Genomic DNA, 24,743 nt, shown 5'->3' on the forward strand with positions numbered 1-24,743 from the left:
CCATGGATGTCAATGGCAATTTCCACTCGATGGTGCCATTACAGATGAATTAATAACCCCCATTGTCCCATCTGTAACCCCAGGGGATGCTATGTACAATAATGGTTGTGTTACCACTTATATAGTAATATTCTTTGCAAGTACCTAAGCAACTGAAGGTTCACATATCAACAAAATAACACTGCTGTACTAAAACCATGACGACACAGCACTGGTTGTTCCAAGAACAGTCTGACATTGATTGACCTGCTAAATCTGAAAGGAATTTCAAGATTAACTAAACCCTAGTATCTCTGCCTATGAAAAGAATATGAAAACCAGAAACAGGCACTCAAAACATTAATATTTGACATTTCAGTTACTGTACCAAAGTAATCTTTATCAAGCCTTAATGAATAAGCACAAGCAAAGCTCCCTTCATTACACCTTCTTCAATGTTATGGTTAGAGGTCCAAGAAAAATCAAGGTCTTGGCAATTAAAGATTGAATGCGTAATTGAGAAGACTCCCACCCCCTCATTAAGAGGTCCTTGATGAAAATAAAATTTTACTTAAAAGAAGTTAAAGCAGACATGTTTTAAAGTCTGATTACATTTGTTTAAACAAAGACCATTTCATTGCTACATTTTCATTATACCGCTCAACCCCCTTATAACGCTTTTCTTGGGGTCCAAAGAATCACATCGCGCTATAAGCAGATCGCGTTAGAAATAATGTATAATTGTATGCATTGTACAAGAAAGTATTTAAGATATCAATAATCGTGTTAAGTATTCATAAATAAGAAAAGTGGGAGCCACGCTTGCATCGCGGTATAAGCAGATTCGCGTTGTAACGGATCGCCTTATAATGGGGTTGAGCTGTATATATGTTTTGGTAAACTAGGATTGTGCATGTAAAGGCAGGCTACAGATTAAAAAAACAATACATTATGAGGCAAAGTAATACATTTTACACCTACGGAAGGGAATGCCAAACCAGTTTACATTCTTGCACCCAATACAAAATCCTTAGAATAATTCAAGGAGAACAAGTTATTGTAAAAAGTATGCCCTCTAACAGCCAGGTATATTTTATGCATCATTCAGTGTTGAATGAACGTGACTTGTTGCTAAATGCTGGCCTTATATATGGTGAGAACGTATAGTAGAGGACTTGCTATACAGGTGTAGTGTGTTAGGATCGTGCAGTAAACTTCAATTTCAGGAAATATAACTTTCTTGCTTTTTTTTGAGAACATGAATATTTTCACAAAATCTGGACATACAAAAACAATAACTATACAAGACGAAGTATTTTATATAGTAAACCACAAAGTTTAATGACAGTTCCACAATATTAACTCACAAAAACATTACATTGAACAAATACTGTATAAAAGTAACCATATACAGGTTTAGTGAACACAACCATACTGTTGAAAATATTTACATCTTTCAGCATAAATGTTGAGGTTTCCATAGTATTTGTATAACTGGGCAATCGGTGTTTTAAAATAATAATAAAAAAATTTAAAAAAAAGAAAAGAATCGCCACAATATTTAAAATAAGTATTACATTTGGATAAAACGGATCTAAATAGAAATGTTTTTACAATTAAGAAACAGTTGAACTAGACACACTAAGTGGCAGTTAAAATAAAAAAAAAACATGTACATTACAGGAATATCCCGTTATCAGTTACACAATTGCCTCGATTAAAAATGTATCCTAACATTAAAACCATGCTTTTCAACTCAACTGAATTTACTTGCTAATTGGAAGTAAAAAAAGGATAAAATGCGGCGAATTCAGATTTCCCCAAATCTGCATTTCAAATCCACTTAACACGTTAGTAATATAGCTGAGACTTCCTATCCACACAAAAGGTTTACAGGTTTATTCTCAGTCGGCACACGAAATACGCGTCAAGAATGGAAATGTTGGATTCCGTGATGTTACGGCGCATCTCATGACATGACCAACTGAGTTCTATGACAACATTTTCACGTGCGTATTATAGCTCCTGGGAGATAGGCGATGGAGAGCAATATCCACCTTCACCTACATAAGGGACAATGCAGAAACTGGAGACGTACAGCTGTGGACTCCCGTTGTAAAATGTGCAGATGCTTAATACAGGTGTAGCTAAACTAAATTTACCTATAAGCTAGGAAAGCCACAGGCTTGTGACCACAGCGTTCCCCGGCAGCAGGCATCGATAGTGCCTAGGGACAGATACAAGGAATGAACCCTCTCCCACAGGAAGCCGTGGCTTTTACCTTCCCTGGAGCCCAGGGATGTTTGTTTTTTTTCTGCCGTGGCTCCAGGAATGCTAGATTTGCCTACATTTGTAGGCAACCTAAAAGGACTTTAATGATTTACTCTTAGGATAAAATGCAACCAGCAAAGGGATTGCTTAAGCATGAATCAGTACAAAAATATACATATTTCAAAAATGATCTTGCAGTTCTCAGCAGCCGAGTCAATATCTTACTTGTAGCTCAATTTCCTGTAGATGCTAAAAAGAAGAGCAGTATTTTAGAAATCTTTAATATCCCATAACTCTTCACAAATACAAAGAGATGAAAAAGACAAATACAGGGGGTCTCTAATGCTGTTACTTCTTCACCCCCCCCCCATATCTGGCATTCACTAATCTACCAGGATCTATGGAGCATGTGGTTAACTTAATTTATCATAACTAGAATGTACACAACTTTCACGTTAACCCTTAAGAGAAGTTTCAACAGTTTATACATTGGCAGGTTCTACGTATTCTATTTTAATGTCGCGACTGGAGATAAAAATGTTACACAAATGAGCAAAACTGGTCAATTTGGGACTTCCGCCACAAACAAATAATTAGTGACATTTCCAAATATTCGCCACGCTTTACAAATGTATTATTTACTACAAGCTCTGGTGAGATGCCATCTTCAGCAAAATGTACGTGAAATTAGTTACTGTAAATACAATCTGTGCGGCACAGAGACAGAAATACACCACATGCCTAACTGGAGTCAGAGTTGGTAGTAATACTGTAGTATTTGTGTATGAATGGGAGTCTTCTGGGCTGCATATTTCCATAAGGGAAACAGTAAAAATCCTGATGAACAATAGGCCTCAGCCCCTAGGAGAGTGCAAGAGAACCTGCCACGCCCTGGCTACTTTTCCCCCACTTCACAACTGCCACTTCAATGTGAGGAGCGTAGGGGGGATGGAAACTGAATGCAGAACACGGATCTCAGTCTCGCGATCCCTCTGAGCTCAAGCACAGTGCTAGGACATGTCAGTAGGGACCACCCCAACCTGTTAGAGCCACCAAGAGAACCATATGATACCTCTAGCACCGATTGACTATATATATATATATATATATATATATATTATATATATATATATATATATATATGAACAGATGGCATTCTCGTGTATAAAAGTGATTGTAGGTGCTTGTCCCATAATAAGCAGATAGACAAAAGTATCCTCACCGGGCAGACTTTGTAGCAGGCTTTCCAGAAAGAACGAGACCGCACATCAGGCAACCTGAATTCCAAGATGTATTGCAGGTAAGTGGCACAAACACCCGACGTTTCGGTCCAGTTTGTAGGACCGAAACGTTGGGTGTTTGTACCACTTACCTGCAATACATCTTGGAATTCAGGTTGCCTGGTGTGTGGTCTCGTTATTTCTGGAAAGCCTGCTACAAAGTCTGCCCCATATAGTTACTGGAGTAATAATTATGATTCAACATTTAATTATTATTCAATTGAATTTATATAGTCACAATATAGTAAATATTGCTTTTGTGTGCGGTATGATGAACACATTTAGTAAGGTTAATACCCTGGTTAAGTTCTGCCTTGCGTCTGTGTCAAAAGCTTAGGTTCCAAGTGCAGGCCCATGTACTAAAATATATAAGGGAATGCCGGCTCTCTAATTCTTTATATGAAAATGACAGCTGGGGCGACCAAGACGGATCGCGTGTACTCAGATTTGCAATTCTAAGGACGTTCTCTCCAAAGGATCCATTAAAACCAGATTTAAATGGAGTTACCATGGGGTTGGTATGTCTTTACAACTACAGGCTAGCAAGAATTAAATGTTTTGTACAGTATGTGTTGGTGTACAAACCAATGTACGTGGTTGTTATAATGATATTCTACACATTTTTACATGTAACCAGTTGCAGATACATTAATTTCACCCACAAATTACATTTAATATGTATATATCTGAGGGGTTATCTGGAATATGATGGTGCTGGTTAAGTACTTGGAGAGACTTATGGAGTCTTTTATACTCTGATTAAAGTCGAAATAAATGAAAGTCCTCGATTTCAGGTCATAAATGTGTCCCCGGTCAAGGGAAAGTGATAAACAATCAAGACACTCCCCTACAGACTTGTAAAGGTATTTAGAGACCCGTTTTGTGGTTGATCCCTTTCATACACTCAAGCATCTACGTGACATTTATCAACATGGCTTTCTTTCTATTGTACTCTTTTTCCATAGGAGAAATTCTCTACCCGCAGATTAGTGAAGTGCTCAGGGACGAGAATGCGGTAAACACTCCCTAATTGGAATGCATGTTAAATGTGGTGAGAGATAATATAATGTGTACAGTTGCATTTATGCTTGTACTGTACTTCTTTTACATCTGACATTCAGCTCTCGTGACATGTTTTACAGGAACATTTATCACGACTCCATATATTAACCAAACTGTGATGGTAATAACAACAGCCAAACCAGGATTTGATACTAAACATTGTGCCTTTAAAAACAAAAAACAGAAACAATGCACATTTATGCTTTCAAACAAATAGTTAAGAAATGAAAAAACACATGGATTTTTACTGGCTGCTCAACAGCTAAATCAGGTTTCAAATTAAACTAAGGAGTACTGAAGAAAGCTTATGTTACTAAATCCTTTGTTCCATTTTTTAGAAGTTACCGTCATTTCACCATACCTGGTGTTGGTCCTTTGTACTCTTCTAGGTGAGCTCCAAGTATTGGGACCTCTTGGGCTCCAGCTGTATCCCCTCTGAGCCAAAGAACCTTGAAGCAGAATGAAAATTCATATACCGAGATTTGGTCATAGGAATGACAGGCTGTCGTAATTTACTTCTGTTGTAAACATGTTGTTTTCATTGGAATTAGACAGTCAATACACATTTGAAGTGAGATAATATCATAGGTAAGTTGGCAAGAGAAAACTGTGCTGTGATGAGTAACAAAATAATACCTATAACAGAAAACCTGCTGCACTGCACCTTCCTATATCGATGTTCTCTCTTGGTCATCATACCATAAATATGTCAGTATATCTACTCGTTCCATACTCAAAAATAATTCAAAACGTGTGTGAAGTCTGCTTCTCAACAGGTTAACTACAGATTTGACAATCAATTAGGTAAGATTGTTTTTCTCTGTACCTGTTCCCAAATCTCTGTCACCCAGAGTACACCAAATTATTGTAAAATGAACTTGCACTGCAAATTGATAATGAAATACATTGCTAAGTGTTCTAAACAACTTACCAGAGGCACTTGGACTCAGAGATAATGTACGATTTGAAAGAGCAGGATATTCATTCTGCAAATCAAATAGTTCTATATTATGCAAAGCACAGACTTATTATTTCTTACCTTAACTACTAAACATTGCTAATAAACATTATTTGAATTTAAACCGGTCACCAAAAGAACAGGAAATTTGGCATACTTTCTAGGAGCACGTGCCGTCCGACTTAAGAATGTAAACTGGCGATGCAATAAGGATTAAGCAATATAACATTGTCTCTTCAACTTTGTTAGCCCTTCACAGTTTAAAGTACAAAATTGAGACCACTGCAACATTAAAAAAAAAAAAAAAAGCTGTGTGTGCTGAGCACGCGCATAGTAAGTGAAACTTCTTTGACTTTTGTCACAGAAATTGTATTTGTGTTGGTGATGTTTTAATTAAAAATCAAAATACAATTTCAGTTACAAAACGCAAATAAATTTGACTTAGAATGCGCGTGCTCGGCACACATCCCATGTATTAGCTATTTGCACTAAGTGTGAATTCCTTGTGTGTATGTGTGTCAGTGTGTGTGTCAGTCAGTCAGTCAGTCAGTCAGTCAGTGTGTGTGTGTGTATGTCAGTCAGTCAGTCAGTGTGTGTGTCAGTCAGTGTGTGTGTGTGTGTCAGTCAGTGTGTGTGTATGTGTGTCAGTCAGTGTGTATGTGTAAGTCAGTGTGTGTGTCAGTCAGTGTTTGGGTGGGTCAGAGTGTGCGGGGGGGTGTGGGTGAGTCAGTCAGTGTGCGGGGAGGGGTGGGTGAGTCAGTCAGTGTGCGGGGAGGGGTGGGTCAGTCAGTCAGTGTGTGGGGAGGTGTGGGTGAGTCAGTCAGTGTGCGGGGAGGGGTGGGTCAGTCAGTCAGTGTGCGGGGAGGTGTGGGTGGGTCAGTCAGTCAGTGTGCGGGGAGGTGTGGGTGGGTCAGTCAGTCAGTGTGCGGGGAGGTGTGGGTGGGTCAGTCAGTCAGTGTGCGGGGAGGTGTGGGTGGGTCAGTCAGTCAGTGTGCGGGGAGGTGTGGGTGGGTCAGTCAGTCAGTGTGCGGGGAGGTGTGGGTGGGTCAGTCAGTCAGTGTGCGGGGAGGTGTGGGTGGGTCAGTCAGTCAGTGTGCGGGGAGGTGTGGGTGGGTCAGTCAGTCAGTGTGCGGGGAAGTGTGGGTGGGTGGGTCAGTCAGTCAGTGTGCGGGGAAGTGTGGGTGGGTGGGTCAGTCAGTCATTGTGCGTGGAGGTGTGTGTGGGTGTGTCAGTCAGACAGACAGTGTGCGGGGAGGTGTGGGTGGGTCAGTCAGTGAGTGTGCGGGGAGGTGTGGGTGGGTCAGTCAGTCAGTCAGTGTGCGGGGAGGTGTGGGTCAGTCAGTCAGTCAGTGTGCGGGGAGGTGTGGGTGGGTCAGTCAGTGTGTGGGGGGGTGGGTGGGTCAGTCAGTGTGTCAGTCAGTGTGTGGGGGGGGTGGGTGGGTCAGTCAGTGTGTGGGGGGGGGGTGGGTGGGTCAGTCAGTGTGTGGGGGGTTCAGTCAGTGTGTGGGGGGCGGGGGTGGGTGGGTCAGTCAGTGTGTGGGGGGGTGGGCGGGTCAGTCAGTGTGTGGGGGGGGTGGGTGGGTCAGTCAGTGTGTGGGGGGGTGGGTGAGTCAGTGTGTAGGGGGGTGGGTGGGGTCAGTCAGTGTGTGTTCAGTCAGTGTGTGGGGGGGTGGGTGGGTCAGTCAGTGTGGGGGGGGTGGGTGGGTCAGTCAGTGTGTGGGGGGGGGGTGGGTGGGTCAGTCAGTGTGTGGGGGGGGTAGGTGGGTCAGTCAGTGTGTGGGGGGTGGGTGGGTCAGTCAGTGTGTGCGGGGAGGTGTGGGTGGGTCAGTCAGTCAGTGTGTGGGGAGGTGTGGGTGGGTCAGTCAGTCAGTGTGCGGGGAGGTGTGGGTGGGTCAGTCAGTCAGTGTGCGGGGAGGTGTGGGTGGGTCAGTCAGTCAGTGTGCGGGGAGGTGTGGGTGGGTCAGTCAGTCAGTGTGCGGGGAGGTGTGGGTGGGTCAGTCAGTCAGTGTGCGGGGAGGTGTGGGTGGGTCAGTCAGTCAGTGTGCGGGGAGGTGTGGGTGGGTCAGTCAGTCAGTGTGCGGGGAAGTGTGGGTGGGTGGGTCAGTCAGTCAGTGTGCGGGGAAGTGTGGGTGGGTGGGTCAGTCAGTCATTGTGCGTGGAGGTGTGTGTGGGTGGGTCAGTCAGACAGACAGTGTGCGGGGAGGTGTGGGTGGGTCAGTCAGTCAGTGTGCGGGGAGGTGTGGGTGGGTCAGTCAGTCAGTCAGTGTGCGGGGAGGTGTGGGTGGGTCAGTCAGTGTGTGGGGGGGTGGGTGGGTCAGTCAGTGTGTGGGGGGGTGGGTGGGTCAGTCAGTGTGTGGGGGGGGGGGTGGGTGGCTCAGTCAGTGTGTGGGGGGGGGTGGGTGGGTCAGTCAGTGTGTGGGGGGTTCAGTCAGTGTGTGGGGGGGGGTGGGTGAGTCAGTCAGTGTGTGGGGGGGTGGGTGGGTCAGTCAGTGTGTGGGGGGGTGGGTGAGTCAGTGTGTAGGGGGGGTGGGTGGGTCAGTCAGTGTGTGGGGGGGTGGGTGGGTCAGTCAGTGTGTGGGGGGGGTGGGTGGGTCAGTCAGTGTGGGGGGGGGGTTGGTGGGTCAGTCAGTGTGTGTGGGGGGGGGTGGGTGGGTCAGTCAGTGTGTGGGGGGGGGGGGGGGGGTCAGTCAGTGTGTGGGGGGGTGGGTGGGTCAGTCAGTGTGTGGGGGGGGGGTGGGTGGGTCAGTCAGTGTGTGGGGGGGGTGGGTGGGTCAGTCAGTGTGTGGGGGGGTGGGTGAGTCAGTGTGTAGGGGGGTGGGTGGGTCAGTCAGTGTGTGTTCAGTCAGTGTGTGGGGGGGTGGGTGGGTCAGTCAGTGTGGGGGGGGTGGGTGGGTCAGTCAGTGTGTGGGGGGGGGGTGGGTGGGTCAGTCAGTGTGTGGGGGGGGTAGGTGGGTCAGTCAGTGTGTGGGGGGTGGGTGGGTCAGTCAGTGTGTGCGGGGAGGTGTGGGTGGGTCAGTCAGTCAGTGTGTGGGGAGGTGTGGGTGGGTCAGTCAGTCAGTGTGCGGGGAGGTGTGGGTGGGTCAGTCAGTCAGTGTGCGGGGAGGTGTGGGTGGGTCAGTCAGTCAGTGTGCGGGGAGGTGTGGGTGGGTCAGTCAGTCAGTGTGCGGGGAGGTGTGGGTGGGTCAGTCAGTCAGTGTGCGGGGAGGTGTGGGTGGGTCAGTCAGTCAGTGTGCGGGGAGGTGTGGGTGGGTCAGTCAGTCAGTGTGCGGGGAAGTGTGGGTGGGTGGGTCAGTCAGTCAGTGTGCGGGGAAGTGTGGGTGGGTGGGTCAGTCAGTCATTGTGCGTGGAGGTGTGTGTGGGTGGGTCAGTCAGACAGACAGTGTGCGGGGAGGTGTGGGTGGGTCAGTCAGTCAGTGTGCGGGGAGGTGTGGGTGGGTCAGTCAGTCAGTCAGTGTGCGGGGAGGTGTGGGTGGGTCAGTCAGTGTGTGGGGGGGTGGGTGGGTCAGTCAGTGTGTGGGGGGGTGGGTGGGTCAGTCAGTGTGTGGGGGGGGGGGTGGGTGGCTCAGTCAGTGTGTGGGGGGGGGTGGGTGGGTCAGTCAGTGTGTGGGGGGTTCAGTCAGTGTGTGGGGGGGGTGGGTGAGTCAGTCAGTGTGTGGGGGGGTGGGTGGGTCAGTCAGTGTGTGGGGGGGTGGGTGAGTCAGTGTGTAGGGGGGGTGGGTGGGTCAGTCAGTGTGTGGGGGGGTGGGTGGGTCAGTCAGTGTGTGGGGGGGGTGGGTGGGTCAGTCAGTGTGGGGGGGGGGGGTTGGTGGGTCAGTCAGTGTGTGGGGGGGGGGGGTGGGTGGGTCAGTCAGTGTGTGGGGGGGGGGGGTGGGTCAGTCAGTGTGTGGGGGGGTGGGTGGGTCAGTCAGTGTGTGGGGGGGGGGTGGGTGGGTCAGTCAGTGTGTGGGGGGGGGTGGGTGCGTCAGTCAGTGTGTGGGGGGGGGGGGTCAGTCAGTGTGTGGGGGGGGGTGGGTGGGTCAGTCAGTGTGTGGGGGTGGGTGGGTCAGTCAGTGTGTGGGGGGGGTGGGTGGGTCAGTCAGTGTGTGGGGGGGGGGTGGGTCAGTCAGTGTGTGGGGGGGGGGTGGGTGGGTCAGTCAGTGTGTGGGTCAGTCACTGTGGGGGGGGTGTGGGTGGGTCAGTCAGTGTGTGGGGGGGGGGGTGGGTCAGTCAGTTTGTGTCGGGGGGGGGTGGGTTCAGTCAGTGTGTGTGTGGGGGGGGGGGGGTCAGTCAGTGTGTGTGGGGGGGGGGTCAGTCAGTGTGTGTGGGGGGGGGGGCGGGTGGGTCAGTCAGTGTGTGGGGGGGGTGGGTGTGTCAGTCAGTGTGTGGGGGGGTGGGTGGGTCAGTCAGTGTGTGGGGGGGGGTCAGTCAGTGTGTGGGGGGGTGGGTGGGTCAGTCAGTGTGTGGGGGGGGGTGGGGGGGTCAGTCAGTGACGGGGGGGGTGGGTGGGTCAGTCAGTGTGTGGGGGGGGTGTGGGGGTCAGTCAGTGTGTGGGGGGGGTGGGGGGGGTCAGTCAGTGTGTGTGGGGGGGGTCAGTCAGTGGGTGGGGTCAGTCAGTGTGTGGGGGAGGGGGTCAGTGAGTGTGTGGGGGTGTGTGTCAGTGTGTGTGTCAGTCAGTGTGTATATGTGTGTGTGTATGTGAGTCAGTGTGTGTGTATGTGAGTCAGTATGTGTGTATGTGTCAGTGTGTATGTGTCAGTGTGTATGTATGTGTGTGTGTGTGTGTGTGTGTGTGTCCTGCCCCCCTTTCTCCTGACTCTCCCCAGCACACTTGTCCTCCCCCCAGCACACTTGTCCTCCCCCCAGCACCCTTATCCTTTCCCTGCACCCAGACCCTTTCAGCATTCCCCCCCCCCCCCGTTCCTACCAGATCGCGGCACAGAGGAGATGGAGGCAGTGTCGGCGGGGGGAGAGGGAGAAGCGCGTCATCGTCAGCTGGAGCCAACTCGGAGGCTTCTGATGGTGCTGTGGGGGACGTGGGGGACGCAGCGCACTCATCACCCCCCTCCTCCCCCCCCCGTTTCCGGAGCAGTTCTATGCCTCGGCCGGGGCATGCACCGGGAGGAGAGGCCGCAGGAGATCAGTGCCTGCATAGAGCCCCGGGGAGCAGTGTGGGCTTCAGTGTCCCTGTGAGGAGAGTCATGGCGTCTCGAGCGTCGCCATGACTACCGGGCATGCGCAGCATATCAATGGGCGGGGAACGGGCGGGGAATCAGCGGCGCCGTCACAACTGCGCATGCGCGGCATGGCAGCGGCCGTTAGGAGCGCCGCATTTGTCACGATGTGTGGGGGGGGTGGGGCTGGGGGGGGGAGGGGGCTTAGGGGGGGGAGCGATTAGGAGCGGCGCCGGCGGCGATCTGATTTGTGGAGCGGGTGTGATGTCAGTGTTGGGGTCGGGCTGAGCCAGAACACAGCCCGGCCTCAACTGCCAGCACTGACGTCACATTTGTTTCATTTCTGTCTCCACAATTCTTTTTTGCCCCATCACGAATGAGGTGCCACTAAGGAAGTTTCACTTCAAAAAAAGTTTGCACTCACTATAATCAGTTTTTCTCAACAATCTTCTCAGGACAACTCAAATGTTAGGAATAACAAATTAATTACCAAGCATGTGTGCAATTATATTAAATATGAATGTGTGATGGATATAACCAGCCAATAGCCTAGCTAAGGTGCCCAAGTGAGAAGATTGAGAGAAAGTGTCGCAGACACACACAATTACAAGTTGCTATAAAACTACTTCAGAGCAATTTGCAGTCAGCTCTGAAGTGGGATCCAGCAGAACTTTCTAATGCACTAATTTGCACAGAACGATAGCCTACAAAGTGAAAAAAGATCCCAGCTCTGCAAGCTGAGGCAAAGAGACTAGTAACAGGCACTGGCATTCACGGACCGTTCTACTCCAAAAAGCTCAAATGGCTAAAATTCAACTAAAGCGTATTTTTGGAACAAAGGATCAGAGTTACAGTTTTGATTTGATTCAATAAGGTGGGTGGGGAGGGAGAGAACCCATACACTGCACTATATCCAGGAGGAAGATTAGAAAACAGACTTTGGCTTAGTCAGTATGCACTGTGTTCTAGAACCATAACAGTAAAATACATTTGCAAGACCAAAAAGGCAGATTGACTTACTGGATAATGACTAGAGTTGCCATTGTACGAGGCTTCGAAAACACTCTCAGTCATGCCAGTCCTTTCCCACTGGGGACACCGGTTTGCTATATAATAAGATTGTGGCTGCAATGCACCCGACATATGGCTTTCTGGTATACTTCTGTGCCTTTTAAGCTTTGAAAAAGACAGATCATCACTTGCTGCCCTTTTACGTCTGCTTGACACTGGTGAATTGATCAGAGCATTTACAGTTTCTGATACTTGCGTTTCTTGGCTAATTGCGTTTAGGATTCTTCGCCTGGGCAAAAACATCGGATGTGGATCCCCTAAAACTAGTTTCCTGTACACGGTTTTAAGTTCTGAACTGGTTTTAGCAGGACTTTTCACTATAGGAAATGTGGAAAAAGAATGCCTTCTTCTTATGGTGCCTTGAATCTCTTTGGGCCACATAATCAGCCCTACATGGTTAGAAGTCTGTGCTGGTGACTTTATCTCACAATTCTCCAGCTTCCTTTGATTCAGCAACGCCGCAGACAACAGTTTTGATGGCGATTCACCAACTTGATAGCTTTCTCTTGGACCCAATAATGAAGAACATGGAAGTACACATCTGGTAAACCATGCGTCACTTTTACGCAAACATTCTGGCCTTGATGCGATGCCGCTCTCATTACAGATTTCGTTAGTAAAAGTCTGGTCTGTGGGAAGGGTATGTGACAAAAAAGAAGCTTGCAGTAGATTCGGCTTTGCAACTTGAAGACTTTGTTCTGTGTAAGGATCTCTGGAGCACAAGCTCCTCTGCCCACGTTCAGCAATACCGGAATTGTTCAAATCGCTTGTATCTTCAGGTCTCCAAGGCATGTGGGAATTTGCCTCATAATTAACAGTGCAACACGCTTTCTCTTTCTTAGAAATTGGGCCCAGCAGCGACTTTGAAAGCCTGGATGTGGGAATCTCTCTTTTTACTCTGGTAAGATCTGTCTTGTGCTTGTTAGCGTACCAAACATTGCGTCTGTAGTATTGAAGTACATTAACGGCTGCCCATTTTTTGCTTTGGATTTCCATCAGTCTGCTGAAAAATTGTATCATATTCGGATAAAAGTCAGCAAGAGTGACATCCCCGAATTCAGAGAAATTAGAGTCGTTACAGTCCACAGATTCTGGCTTATCTGTTTCACTGTTCTCCCCTTCCGTAAAACAAAGTGTCTGCTTACATGCTCCTGCTGTACTATCCGACGCCAACTGTCTATTGTGTCTACCAATAAATCTTTTCAGTTGTGTGGCAATGGAGACTTTTAGAGGAGAAGCAAAAGAACGGGAAGCATTGGTACTTTTATGTTCAAGATATCCAAGAGAAATATCTTCTCTGTTACCTGGAAAATGAAAATTTATAACGTTATCAATTACATTTTAAAGATCTAAAAAAAGTCAATAATTGTTCAGCTTTAACACTGTGTATTTATTCTGCAGTTGTTTTTGTAACTGGATTGGACAAGTCCCATGACCTGCATTATTTTCAGCTCTGTGACCTCCTAGTTCCAGACATACCTTCGGTGAAGTTACCGCTGTGGAAGCAGGAGATTTAAATGGCCATGATTCCAGCTTCCTATTGGCCTGCGATTTGAACGGACATTTAATTTCCCTGGAGGCTTTATACCAGTAATTTGCACCAGCATATAGTAAGATTCAGCTCCGGGGAACTCCCCAAAACTAATAAAAACCAGCCGGGTTTGCCGCGAGATCTTTGATAGATGTACAATGTTCTGTTACGTATGCTGTAGAATAGGGGCTAGTGAATATATTCTGTCATGATGTAACAATGTGACAAAACATTGACATAATGCTAACTCAGATCACACAAGCTTTCCATCTGCAATGACACACCCTCTGTGAAGTGAAGTAATGCACCATTATAACAGTGACGTCACTTCCATTCACATAAATGAAAGTTAATGCACCATTGATTGTACAGTACAGCACATTGCTTCTCACCATAAAAGAGACCGCAGTTCCTAAACAACCAACTGGACAAGACAGATATCAGATTTTTCAGTGAATGGTTTCCAAATCAACCAATTTTGTCTACAAGGTCCTTGAGCAATCTACCAAACATTACTATACAGATGCAGCCTTGGTCGTATCAGGTAGAATAAACCCACTGAAAGCAGCCATGGTTTTTACGGTTCGTTCCCCGAGCCGCAGCGTTTTGCTTTTCTTCACACAGCTCTGGCGATAGTAATACTGGCTACATCTGTATAAAATACAAAGGCAGAGAATGGCGGGGGAGGGGGGCATTTTTTATTACCGTGTTTATTTTTCATTGGCGAAACTTTTACAGAAAAATATTTTTCTCCTGTGCGAACCTACAAAAAAAAGAAAAGAAAAAGATAATAGATCACGTCCTAACTAAGGCCTCGTCCAGGCTCTTCGCTTGCGTGCTGAGGCGCAGGGAAAGCGTTGTCTTTCCCTGGCCTTGCGGTTGCTTGCCCTGCGCTCCGTCAGGGGGCGGGCCAGTTCCGTCACGGAGCTGGTCCGCCCTCATTGGGCGAACCGCTCACGTGACCGGCAAGCGCTTGATTTTTTTGGATTTTTAAAATTGGGTAAGACCTACGGTTCCGCGCGCTTGCGGAAGCGTAAGCGAGCCCCTACTGAAGCCGCTCTAATTGCGACTGTAGGGGCTCAGTGCTGAACGGGAGCGCGCGTCAGCATGCTTCAGCAAGCAAGTGCTTACCATGGACGAGGCCTAAAGGTGTAATTAGCAGTGACATCTACAAGTCATACTCTACATTTTACTTGCCAATTTCCTATCAAATGGCAGAAAAGCCAATTGGCTACAGATCATAGAATTTACTTAGTAAAAAGTCATTTATTTATAAAGAGATAATATTTAGCAGCGCAGTACAACGGGCTGTGAAAGACCATAACAATAAAATGACATTAACAGACAATAAGCAAGGAGGGCCTTGCTCAAAGGATACAGTCCAAAACGTGAGGGCGTGCAAGTTACAGTGGGGAAGAAAAAAGGAAGGGTGTGTGCCGAGCATGCGCGTTCTAAGTGAAACTTCTTTGTGTTTTGTCACTGACATTGTATTTTGATTGTTATGATTTTGATTGAATTAAAGACTTGAGTATAATTTTTTTTCCTGCAGAAATTTCCATAATACCAGTTGGAAAAGATGATACAATTGACTTATGATAACTAAAGTAAGATATACAGGTAAACCCCGTTATAGCGCGACCCGTTATAACGCGGTTTTCACGTGGCTCCCATTTAAAAATAAATAAATATATAAATCAAAATTTTTTTTTACATGTTTTTTTGCACACTGCACGCTTCACACTGCACACACTGCACACACTGCACACACACTCTCACTGCACACACACACACTCTCACTGCACACACACACTCACTGCACACACACTCTCACTGCACCACTGCACACACTCACAGGACACTACATACTCACAGGACACTGCACACACTGACTGCACACTGCACACACACTGCACACACTCACAGGACACTGCACACACTCACAGGACACTGCACACTGCACACACTCACAGGACACTGCACACACTCACAGGACACTGCACACACTCACAGGACACTGCACACACTCACAGGATACTGCACACTGCACACACATTCACAGGACACTGCACACACACTCACAGGACACTGCACAGCACACACACTCACAGGACACTGCACAGCACACACACTGACAGGACACTGCACAGTACACACACTCACAGGACACTGCACAGCACACACACTCACAGGACACACACACTCTCTCCCTCTCCCCCCCCCCCCACACACAGGATAGAATGTCTGTGGTGTAGAGCAGGAGAAGCTATCAGGAACACAGACACACAGACACACAGCTCTCTTTCTAGACAGGGCAGGCTCCCCTGGCGTCCCTGAAAAGTTTGCGAGTGAGAGCAGGAGAAGCTGCTGTGCGGGTGATCAGTGGACATGTGAGTAAAATTGCCATGGAGAGAAGGCTGCAGCCCTGAGCCTCGCACTCTCCAAGCACTGCCTGCAGCTCTCTGACTGCTGGGGAGGAGGGAGGAGTAGCACAGTGCAGCACAGTGCGATGATGCGATCCCAGCTCTCCCCCCTCTGTAGACACGGAACCCCGGGCGCGGCGGCCATTTTTAAATTTGTTTAATTAATTAATTAATTTAATTAGCGCGACCCCGTTTGTAGCGCGGTCGGATCGGGTGGTCCCCGAGGACCGCGCTATAACGGGGTTTACCTGTATACATAATTTGGATTTTAAAGTATCTAAATGCCGATACTTTCAAAAGTCTTTCATTCAATCAAAATCATAAAAATCAAAATACAAATCAGTGACAAAACAAAGAAGTTTCACTTCGAACGCGCGTGATCGGCACACACTTTTTTTTTAAAACTCACTTCTATATTTTGCTTTCATTCAGGATTACCCATGTTGTCCTTAGTTACAGTATGTGATACATTTGTATTTTATTTATTATTCATCCTCATGCTTGTGTTGCTGGTTCTTTTCATTCATAAATTTTCAACACACATACTAAGTTTTTTTTTTCAATTATCCTTAGACCAGAAGTGTTTGTTTATTTAGACAGTTGCATACATTGTATTGTATTGTATTGTATTGTATGTCTTTATTTATATAGCGCCATTAGTGTACATAGCGCTTCACAGTAGTAATACATGTGGTAATCAAATAAATAACAGATAATATAAATAACAGATCATGGGAATAAGTGCTTTAGACATAAAAGTAACATTTCGGAAGAGGAGTCCCTGCCCTGAGGAGCTTGCATTCTAATTGGTAGGTAGGGAGAACGTACACAGACAGTAGGAGGGAGTTCTGGTAAGTGCGTCTGCAGGGGGCCAATCTTTATGTATCCTGTGTTCAGAATATCCACAGTGCTATTCATATGCTTCTTTAAGTAAGTGTGTCTTAAGGTGGGTCTTAAAGGTGGATAGAGAGGGTGCTAGTCGGGTACTGAGGGGAAGGGCATTCCAGAGGTGTGGGGCAGTCAGTGAAAAAGGTTTAAGGCGGGAGAGGGCTTTAGATACAAAGGGGGTAGAAAGTAGACATCCTTGAGCAGAACGCAAGAGTCGGGATGGTGCATAGCGAGAAATTAGGGCTGAGATGTAAGGAGGAGCAGAAAAGTGTAAAGCTTTAAAAGTGAGGAGAAGAATGGAGTGTGAGATGCGGGATTTGATCGGAAGCCAGGAGAGGGATTTCATGAGGGGAGATGCTGAGACAGATCTAGGAAAGAGTAGAGTGATTCTGGCAGCAGCATTTAGGATAGATTGTAGGGGAGACAGGTGAGAGGCAGGAAGGCCAGACAGCAGGAGGTTACAGTAATCAAGACGGGAGAGAATGAGGGCCTGAGTCAGAGTTTTAGCAGTCGAACAACAGAGGAAAGGGCGTATCTTAGTTATATTGCGGAGGAAAAAGCGACAAGTTTTAGAAATGTTTTGAATGTGAGGGGCGAATGTGAGAGAGGAGTCGAGTGTGACCCCTAGGCAGCGTGCTTGGGCTACTGGGTGAATGATTGTAGTTCCAACAGTAATGTGGAAGGAGGTAGTAGGGCCAGGTTTGGGAGGAAGTATGAGGAGCTCTGTTTTAGCCATGTTGAGTTTAAGGCGTCGGAGGGCCATCCAGGATGATATAGCAGAGAGACATTCAGAAACTTTGGTTTGTACAGCAGGTGTAAGGTCAGGTGTTGAAAAGTATATTTGTGTGTCGTCGGCAAAGAGGTGATAATTAAACCCAAAAGATGTTATTAGGTCACCTATAGAGAGTGTGTACAGAGAAAAGAGAAGAGGTCCCAGGACAGAGCCCTGGGGTACCCCCAAAGAGAGATCAAAAGAGGAGGAGGAGGTGTTAGCAGAAGAGACACTAAAAGTACGATGGGAGAGGTAGGATGAGATCCATGATAGAGCTTTGTTCCGAATACCTAGAGTATGGAGAATGTGGAGGAGAAGAGGGTGGTCCACGGTGTCAAATGCTGCAGAGAGGTCGAGTAATATGAGCAGAGTGTAATGACCTCTGTCTTTGGCAGCATGGAGGTCGTCAGTTATTTTGGTGAGGGCTGTTTCGGTGGAGTGAGCAGTGCGGAAGCCAGATTGTAGAGGGTCTAGGAGAGAATAGGTGTTGAGAAAATGGAGCAAGCGAGAGAATACAAGACGTTCAAGTAGTTTAGAGGCAAAAGGCAGGAGGGAGACAGGTCGATAGTTAGAAAGACAGGTAGGGTCAAGCTTGCTGTTTTTGAGTAATGGTATGACTGTTGCATGTTTGAAGGAGGATGGAAAGGTTCCAGAGCAGAGGGAGGAGTTAAAAATGTGTGTAAGCGTAGGGATTATAGTAGGAGCTAGAGGTTTTAGGAGATGGGAGGGAATGGGGTCAAGAGGGCAAGTGGTAGAGGGAGAAGAGGAGATCAACAGCGACACATCCTCCTCTGAGACAGTGGAAAAAGACTCAAGGAAGGCAGGAGGAGAGTTAGGAAGAGGTGTAGGATGGGGGGAAGAAACAGAGGGGATGTTCTGCCGTATGGATTCCACCTTTTCCTTAAAATAGTCAGCAAAGTCCTGAGCGGAGATGGAAGAAGGAGAGGCAGCTGAGGGTGGTTTGAGTAGAGTATCAAAGACAGAGAACAGTCGGCGTGGGTTAGACTTGTGCATGTTGATTAGTGCAGAAAAGTAGGCTTGTTTAGCTTGCGAGAGGGCAGAGTTGAAACAGGATAGCATAAATTTGTAGTGAAGGAAGTCTGCGAGAGTGTGAGACTTCCTCCAGAGGCGTTCAGAGGAACGAGTGGAGGAACGCAGCATGCGCGTGTGGGAATTTAGCCAGGGTCTAGGGTTAGAAGGGCGAGGGCGGCAGAGAGAAAGCGGGGCATGTAGATCAAGAGACGAGGACAAGACAGAGTTGTACTTTCTTTCATACATACAATGAATTTAACAGATGGGTGTGTAATATCAATTGTTACTTCTTTATAAGCTCATGTTCTGCTCATTTAGAGGGCTATTGAATCACCTTTGATGAAGCGAGAATTTACCTCACAAAATGTGCCAGGTGTGCCATAAATAGTGGGAACACCATAGCAACGTTTCCCAACATCCAGCACATGTGCAAGCAGCTCTGGCTGTTTCTGCACATGCGTGAAAATGGGAAACCTCTTCTATGCATGCGTGAGGGTGGACGGCCGTTTACACGCATGCACAAGCGGCTCTGGTCGTTTCTACGAATGCGGTGCTGGCCTCTGTTAGTTGTTTCTGCGCATGCACGATAATGGAAAAGTTCTTCAGCACATGCGCGAATGCCATCAGGCGTTTGTACGCATGTGGATGCAACTTTTGCCGCTTCTGCGCATGCACTCTGACTGCTCCTGCACAAGCGGTTCTGATGTCACCTGCGCATGCGGCGACCACTTCTGTGTATGCGCGGTGCAGCACCAGCAAATTACGTCACTTCCGTTACACATTTTCGCCTCCGTGAAGGAGATTTTGTCCTATGAGAATTTACTAGGTGCCATTAAAGTTTCACTTCAAAACATGGGTGTGGTTGTAAAGACTACTATGAATCTAGCACAGGGGTGGGCAACTCCAGTCCTCAAGGGCCACCAACAGGTCTGGTATTAATGATATTCCTGCGTCAGCACAGGTGGCTCAGTCAAAAACTGCCACCTGCGCTGAAGCAGGGATATCCTTAATACCGGACCTGTTGGTGGCCCATGAGGATTGGAGTTGCCCACCCCTGAGCTAATGTGTGTTGCAGTAGAGGCAGGAATAAGCAGAGTAACATAACAGGAGGATGTTGAAAACCATTCTTCGAAGGAAGGCGTTTTTCAGACACCTTATGTGAAGGGTAAGGCAAATTTGATGTTCCAGGGTAGGTAGAAAATGTTTGGACCCGGCAGAGGTTTTGGATGCAAGTTGAGGAATAGGAGACTAAAAAGTGAGATATCATGGAAAATGTGTGTGTGGAAGAGTTGTTTGGAGAGAACTTGCAATGTGTACAGAGCAGTGGTTCTAAAATGTAAGATTCAAAAATATATACTTACGGCCAATGTTTTAGGAATTGCTCTTTCATTGAAGTGAACAATAATATCTACATCTGCAACATATTTTTTCCCAAGCTTCAGATCTGAAAAATGCACTAAAGGAGCATGATCCTGTTAAAAAAAAATATATATATATATATATATATATATATATATATATATATATATATATCACTATATATAGTATAGAATAGATCATGAAGCATATTTATATAATTATATATATATATATATATATATATATATATATATATATATATATATATATATATATATATATATATATCACTATATATAGTATAGAATAGATCATGAAGCATATTTATATAATTTTTAAAAAAAAAGGGAAGAAGGGGAGGATTCAGCACCCACCTTCCGATTTCATTTTGGACAGACCATACTGTGCAGTGATATTTTGTGGATACCTCCCACGGGAAAATAGACCTTTAACTTGATCCAAAAAGTATGGGGTGTCACATAAATGGAATGATTTACTTAAATCTGCAGTTCAGGCTGCCGTTTTTTTTTAATGTATTTATTTTTTCATTTAATATGTGCATCAATAAAATCTGCACACTGACAAGTGATTAGCTAAGCTGCAGATCGATTGTTTCTCCTGTAATTAATCGCTGAAGATTTGGTTTTGGGGGTTCTTTACATCACCATTAGGGCAGCAGAAGATTCCCCAAGATGCAAAGTTCTGTGGGAAAGATCATGTGACCAGGCAGCCACTAGATACAATTGGTGTACTGCTAGAGAGGGCAAAAGGGGTATGCCAGAGCGTTTCAGAAGAGGAAGTGTGTGTGACTTTGTAAATGGTTGCTATAGAAACAAAAATGCTTGTTACATTATAATACATTAAAAATGTCTTTAAAAAATTGTTAAAAAAAAAAAAAGGGCTACAAGTATTTTCTCATTGTACAGAACTGATTTATTAAAACAAACATACACGTAGGATATTGCTTGAACTGCAGCTTTAAACCCGTCCCCTGAGCTAAAATCTCACTTCTTTGTATTAACTAATTGCAACAACAAAATTGAAACAGAAAAAAAGCCCGTCTCTCAAAAACGAATTTTAAATAAATGGTTACATTGCGCAAACGTGGGAAATTCTGGTGGTCAGTTTGCCTCCAAACTGAAGATGGACTTCCTGTTTTTGTAAGCAACACATTCCACATCGGACAAAATAGCCACCATCCCTGGTTCAAATCCAAGCCTAAGGCTGGGTCCATAGAAGGGGAAGCAGGGCTGGACCGCGCTGACGCTGAGGCTCGCCTGCTGAAATCTGCGCGATTTCATGCCCATGCAGGCGAGCCAGCGGGCGCGATCGGAGGCGGGGGGAGACTGAGGGAGGCGGGGCAGTGACGTCGCTGGGCCAATCGCCCGCGACGCACCAATGTCAACGTCACGGCGCCGTGACATTGACGCTGCTCCGCGCTGATTGGTTGTTTTCAGCCGACAGCGCTCTGAAAAACAGCTTGGCTGTCGGCTGAAAAATCCAGCGCCTCAGCATGCCTGCGGACGCTCGCGTGAGCCCCCTCTCAAGGCATCCTCATTGAGGATGCAGGGGCTCAGCGCGGAGCGTATATATAAGAAAATAGATCAGGCAATTAAGTCACCAGCAAACCAATGTAATAAGTTAATAATGAATTTCACTGTATCCAATGAGGGAGCAGCAACAACTGAACCCTTTTAGGCACGCTAGATCGTGCGGGTAATCGCTGAGAGAGTTGTGCATCTTCATCTGCACATGAAAAAGAGATGCAGGGGTTTGTAAATCTCTGTACACTCAATTATCTCTGAAAAATTCTAGTTGTTGGTTTATTAAAAAATGTATGACAGTCATTGAATCATTTAAAACTATGAAGGAACATTAATACATAGTGACGGAAGAGTAACAGGGTAAGTTCTTTTTGTTTTTGTTTCCTGTCAATATAAATACTAATAGGGATTGGTTCATTGAACTGCTGCAATTACCTCCACACTCATTTCACTCCATGTTAGAGTGTTTTTGTCATTGAAGACAGACAGATGTAGTCAGATTGAATGATTAGAAGGACGCTCCCTCCCCATCAGAGGTACACACAAAAGCACCCTAAATAATGTAGTTAATGGCTGAACAATAAAGCAAAACATTCTCATGCAAACAATTTATTAAGCCTTAGGCAGAGGCCAGGCAGGGAGCGGGCGCTCATGCGCGGTGACGTCACTCTCCCTGCTCGGTTGGGAGATTTGTGGCTGGCTAGATGCGCACACTGGGGGCGCGGCCATGACGTCACAGAGCTGGTTCGCCCTCATTGGGCAAACAGCTCACGTGATGTGCGAGGAACAAATTCAATTTTGCTTGCTTTGGCAAGCAGGTAGGCGCCGCTCATGCACTTGCTCACACTGGCCACACATTGTCGCAATGTGTTTCATCGCGGCCAGCGTGAGCGCCCGCTCAGCGCCACCCTGACCGAGGCCTTCGTGTTGCATTCATTATCAGGAGCAAATAAATAACAGGCAGTCCTTGGTTATCCAACAGAATCCGTTCTGGAAGTAGCGTTGGATAATGAAAACGTTGTAAAGTGAGTCCCATGTTAATCAGTGGTGGTGAGCGTTGGATAACGCATTCCGGCGTAGAAAAATGGCCCATAGGGTTGCATTGTAAAGCATTGGATATGCCATTCATTGTAATGTGAAACGTTGGACAGCGAGGACTACCTGTACTTGTGATGGATGGGGTAGCTGTCATCACAAAACTGGGATGAAGCCCAGCTAGCTACCCCATAATCCATGTAACTTGGCCACCTATGTAAGGCTTATTTTGGCCAAATGTACTTTAATATCTGGGGGAGAACAGGGAAAGTATAATGCACTATGTATGTAAATCAAAGCACTTTATTCCCTGTAAATGCAAGCCCCCAGTTTAGTGAATCAACATTGTTCTGTGATGTGATTTGGGAGTCAGCCCTGTAAAGTGTAAATTGGATTAGGTGACTGTATGTGCTCATTTCTAAGATGACAGACTTGTAATGTGATTTGCATGTGTACATTTCTATAGAGGGGACTCTGTGATTTAATCAGCTGAGGTTCCTTCAGAGAAATGTGTATTGTGACAAAGGCTGGGAACGTGGAGGTGTTAAAGACATTTGGCGAGTGGGAAAGAGTGGTCAATCAGGTCTGCTCTGATTGGCCAGCAACCCGTCCCATGTAAAGGATAGCAACAGAGGGCTATATAAGAGGCACTGCTGATCAGAGAATCTATCTGGGAGACATTCTGTGAAGGAGTTTGGATCTTGACTGTGACCAGCTGGAGATACGTTAGAGGGGCTGCTGTGTGATCAGCACTCTGATATCCTGGACGAGAAGCGGACAGGGCAAGCCTTTTTGAAGCAGGCCCCTGCACCTAGCGAGGCTAGTCTACTCCCCAGGTGGTATTGTATCTTGCTTTGTGCATCTTTGTTTTGTCTGCTGGCGTGCCAGAATAAACCTCATTTTACTCAACAACCTTGTCCTATTTGGTGCTAGTGATCCCGGTGTAAAAGGTCTGGTCTCCTGTGACAGTACTTACATTAGAAGATTTCAGTTCGGAATTGCTGGTAGTATCTGGATGGCTTCCACTGTCATCTTCACCTTTAACAGAAAGAAAATATATTCTTGCAAACCAATTCATTTAGTATTTTTTTTTTTTAGGGACAGAGTAATATTTTATCCTTCTTACCGGAGATAACGTAGCTGTCACAGCACACATTAATATTATCTTCAATCGCATGCACCTGACAAGGAGTAAAACGAAAGTATCACACCTTTATTCTAAAAACAGTGAAATAATTACAGAATATGGATGTCTGGTAAATAATGTCACCCATTAAAACAAATTTCAGGTATCAGCATTGCATCTTCGTTCGACTTTTTGATAACTCCTATGAACAGCCAGCTGATAAATGCTGGTTAAACCATACTCAAGTTAAAATGATGGAATTGTGAGGCGAGAGAATTTGAGGCCACGCTGGTGAACTGGGAATCTATATTCAGCTACTGTATAAACATGCTTCATAGATAAAATCAATAATCTACTCTACACTCTGTTTTGCCAACACAAAAGGCAAATCACACCTGGCAAGGGGGTCACCCCCTTTATCATTGGAACATGTGAATAACAATCAATAAACCCCACGTATTAAAAAAAAAAAATCTAAATGTAATATCCTCATTACCCGTTATAGAGCTGGCCTAGCCCGCATGGGTGGCTACAGCTATTGACCGGGGGGTGCGGCCCCCCCCCCCCCAGCTAGGCTGTTGGTCGCGTGCACGATCAGGGAAGGCAGTTGGGGCGGTTAGTTTTTAAATAGAGCCAAGGAACAAGCAACTGTCACTTGTTCCTTGGCGTTCAACAGTTTCACACACTCTCCTCTCTTCTCCTGCGTTTAGTAGGTTAAAATTGGTTTGATTTGGGCCCCCCTCCCGGGGTGAGGGATTTTCCCTTCCCTCCTCGTGGTGAGGGACCCTCCGCCTCCCCCCGTGTGTTTTTGCCGGTTTTGCCAGTGCCCGGGGAGGGGGGGGGGGATTGCAAGTAAGGCTGTTGTTTTTTGTCCTGCGTGGGACCTCCCTTCCTTCCTCGTGGTGAGGGACCCTCCGCCCCCCCCCCCATGTGTTTTTGCCGGTTTTGCCGGTGCTCGGGGGGAGGTTGGGGATTGCGAGTAGGGATAGGTTTTTGTCCTGCCTTTCGTTATCGCGCTGTTTTATTGGTAGCAGCGGCGGGGGGAGGAGGGAGAAGGATGAGGAGAGTGACTCCTACCTGGGGCTGATGCGTGTAGGAAGGCGCATCGGCGTGGAGGAGGTTTTTGCTTGGCGCCGTTTGCGAGCCCTGTTCCTGTCCTCCTATTGTGGCCGCTTGTGTGGCTGGGGGGGGAAGAGAGGCTCGCCCAGCCCACGCTTAGCCGTGCGGTTGGGCTAATGGCAAGGGAGGTCTTTGCATACACGAGT

At 46.7% G+C, this 24,743-nt stretch overlaps 2 long non-coding RNA genes across 4 annotated transcripts; both read right to left on the reverse strand.

Moving 5' to 3' along the window:
• Positions 1 to 1,626: 1,626 nt before the first annotated feature.
• LOC142483036 (uncharacterized) lies at positions 1,627 to 10,875 on the reverse strand. The gene is made up of 4 exons (XR_012797192.1): positions 10,454 to 10,875; positions 5,524 to 5,578; positions 4,954 to 5,041; positions 1,627 to 2,499 (listed from the first exon to the last, which is right to left on the reverse strand). It is a non-coding gene; the product is annotated as an uncharacterized LOC142483036 (long non-coding RNA).
• Positions 10,876 to 12,864: 1,989 nt separating this feature from the next.
• On the reverse strand, positions 12,865 to 24,656 carry LOC142483043 (uncharacterized). Of its 3 annotated transcripts, none has more exons than XR_012797197.1 (4): positions 23,975 to 24,243; positions 23,479 to 23,533; positions 23,329 to 23,390; positions 12,865 to 13,075 (listed from the first exon to the last, which is right to left on the reverse strand). It is a non-coding gene; the product is annotated as an uncharacterized LOC142483043 (long non-coding RNA). The 3 variants fall into 3 exon arrangements; XR_012797198.1 differs by lacking the exons at positions 12,865 to 13,075; positions 23,975 to 24,243 and adding exons at positions 19,416 to 19,886; positions 24,556 to 24,656; XR_012797196.1 differs by lacking the exon at positions 12,865 to 13,075 and adding an exon at positions 19,416 to 19,886 and having other exon boundaries at positions 23,975 to 24,251.
• Between the last annotated feature and the right edge of the window lie 87 nt (positions 24,657 to 24,743).

Source organism: Ascaphus truei, unplaced genomic scaffold (assembly GCF_040206685.1).
Source record: "Ascaphus truei isolate aAscTru1 unplaced genomic scaffold, aAscTru1.hap1 HAP1_SCAFFOLD_289, whole genome shotgun sequence".
NCBI classification, from domain to species: domain Eukaryota; kingdom Metazoa; phylum Chordata; class Amphibia; order Anura; family Ascaphidae; genus Ascaphus; species Ascaphus truei.